The following is a 3,003-nucleotide window of genomic DNA, read 5'->3' as shown; positions in this document are numbered from 1 at the left end:
TACTCGTTGATTTATTATATTTGGAGATAGTGTGGTGGTTAATCAATCCATCACAAGTGGATCCTGTCACGGTCGCCACTTGTGATGGATTGACCTATTTTTTGACCGTGACAGGATTTTTCCGTTCCTGTGTATTCACTGGAGTGTGCAAAATTGATTCTTGGGATTTAGTTTTTTTGGGCAGTATATTTTCACCTCCTCGCGTTTTTTGTGTATTGCTTTTTGTGAATAGGTGTTCATTATGTCGGTTGTTGATGTATTAGAACTCCTTAGTGGAGAAGGGTGGCAAGAGAGGCTTGCAGAGTTGAATACGGATGACTTGATAATTGTAGCGCAGCATTTTGAATTGGAATATGAAGTGTCTATAAAAAAAGGTGTATTGTTATTGCAAATTTATGAATATATAAAAACTGTAAAGGCTGGTGGGGAACAAGAAGTGAAATTTGAAAAAGGTGGTGTGGTATCTGTAGAAATTTTGGATAGACAAATTGCTTTGAGGAAGGTGGACTTGGAAATAGAAAAGTTTAAGGCAGAGGAAAGGGAAAGGGAGAGGCAGCATGAGATTGCCATGAGAGGTGCAGGTCCTTCTTCCCCTCCCACTTCTCCAAATAGGTCTGTAACGCCTGCTATTAATTTAGTGCAGGCTCTCAAATTTGTACCTCAATTTGAGGAAAATAATGTGGCTGAATTTTTTGTATCTTTCGAAAGAATAGCAGCAAGGTTGGAGTGGCCCCAAGAATACTGGACCACTCTTATTCAAAGTAAATTGGTGGGAAGGGCCAAAAAGGTCTATGTAAATTTAGAGGAGGATCTTTCATCAGATTATGAGAGTGTGAAGGCCATTGTCTTAAAGGCCTATGAACTGGTCCCTGAAGCCTATAGGCAACGCTTCAGGAACTTCCAAAAATGTAGGGAGCAAACGTTTGTAGAATTTGCAAGGTCTAAAGAGCAATATGCTAGTGATTGGCTTAAGTTCAAAGAGGTGGTTGATTTTGATAAATTAAAGGAATTGATGTTGGTGGAAGAGTTTAAGAGGTGTGTACCAGATAAATTGAAGGTCCACCTTGAAGAGTTAAAACTTGATACCATTCAGGAGGTAGCCATCACTAGTGATGAGAATTATCTATCTCATAAACATGAGTTAGAAGGTGTAACAACAAATGTCAAGTCTAGTTGGGTTAGAACAGGCAGGAATAATAATTGTAACAATAATAACATTGGTAAGAGGTTTAATAGAGGCAATTATAGAAGTAACCATCAGGGTAACCATCAGGGTAATAACTATCAGAGTAATACTAATAATAATAACGATAACTTTTCTCCTAACAGAGGTTATAGGAAACCTTATGGATATAATCCAGAAAAGTTAAAGGCACTAACGTGTTTCTTTTGCAATAAGAAGGGGCACGTAAAAAGTATGTGTCATGCATTTAGAAAATCACAAAGGGTTGATGGTAGGCCAGTAATGAATGTGGAAAAGAGAGAGAGAGAACCCGTCTCCGCAAGGACCACTGACCAATGACTACTGGCTGCTTTGATAAGTATTTGTCTGTCGGTAGTGTCTCGTTCGTAAATTCGTCCGAGAGAAGGCAAGTACGGATTTTGTGTGATACTGGAGCAGCTCAGTCTTTGGTTCTTCGGGAGGCATTGCCGGGTAATTTGGTTTCTAAAAATAATGAATTTGTGTTACTGTCTGGTTTCCCTGATACGGTAAAGTCTTACCCTATTGAAAATTTTAACTTGATCTGTCCTTCCTTTTCAGGAAATTTAAAATTGGCCATCGTTGATAAGTTTCCTGTTAAGGATGTTGATATTGTCATAGGAAATGACCTTGCACTTAAGAATAATACCTGTCCAATATTGGTAAATCCCGATCATGAAGTAGCGGTAGTTACTCGATCTAGTGCTAGAATTGTTGACGCTGCAGAGTCAACAATTGATGTTGATGTAAGTAGTTTAGATCGTAGCGGTAGCGTAGTTGTAGGAGATATTGATATTATGAAGAATAAACCTAACTGGACTGTTGAAGAGCTTATTAAGGCTCAGAAAAAGGATTTTCAGGATATCTCTATAGAGTCGGGTGAGGTGCCTGATCTGACTACCCCTAAGTTTAAGATTATTAAGAATATTTTGTATAGGTTGAGTAGACCTATGGAGGCTAATAATGCTGATCACGAAATTTTGAAACAAATAATGGTTCCTTATGTTTACAGGAATGAGTTGATTGCATTGGCACACGAGAGTGGTTTGGCTGGTCATTTTGGTATTCATAAAACTTCGGTCAAGTTACTTATGAATTATTATTGGCCCAAGTTGAAGCCAGATGTGAAGAAGTTTGTCAATAGTTGCAACGTCTGTCAAAAGGTCGGTAAGCCCAATCAGCCTATTCCAAAGCGCCTTTATGTCCTATTCCAGTGGTTTCTGAACCTTTCAAGGAGGTGATTATTGATGTTGTGGGACCTTTACCAAGAACTCGTAGTGGAAATGAATATATTTTTACTATCATGGATAAGATGTCTCAGTATCCTGAGGTGATACCTCTGCGTACTATAAAAAGTGCTAAAATTGTAGATGTACTAATAGAATTTTTCACCAGGTTTGGAATACCTAAAATAATTCAATCGGATTGTGGTCCTAATTTGGTTAGTAGGTATTTCAAAGACAAAATGGCAGAGTTGAATATAAAACATGTAACCTCTTCTCCATATCATCCGGAAAGTCAGGGAGCTCTGGAGAGGTTCCATCAAACCCTCAAGTCTATGATAAAGAAATATTGTTTAATAAATGGGTCTGAATGGGATAAGGAATTACCTTATTTGTTGTTTGCTTTTCGTTCTGTCCCAAGTCAGTCATTAGGGTTTTCGCCTTTCAGCCTTGTTTTTGGTCATTGTGTTCGAGGGCCTCTCGATGTTGTCCGAGAGTCCTGGGAGGGAGACGTCCCTGAGATTAATTTATTAGATTATGTCTCTAATTTAGGAGATAAGTTAACCAAAGCATGGAAAT

Source organism: Macrobrachium rosenbergii, chromosome 26 (genome assembly GCF_040412425.1).
Source record: "Macrobrachium rosenbergii isolate ZJJX-2024 chromosome 26, ASM4041242v1, whole genome shotgun sequence".
Taxonomy (NCBI): domain Eukaryota; kingdom Metazoa; phylum Arthropoda; class Malacostraca; order Decapoda; family Palaemonidae; genus Macrobrachium; species Macrobrachium rosenbergii.
This window is presented reverse-complemented; position numbering follows the sequence as displayed.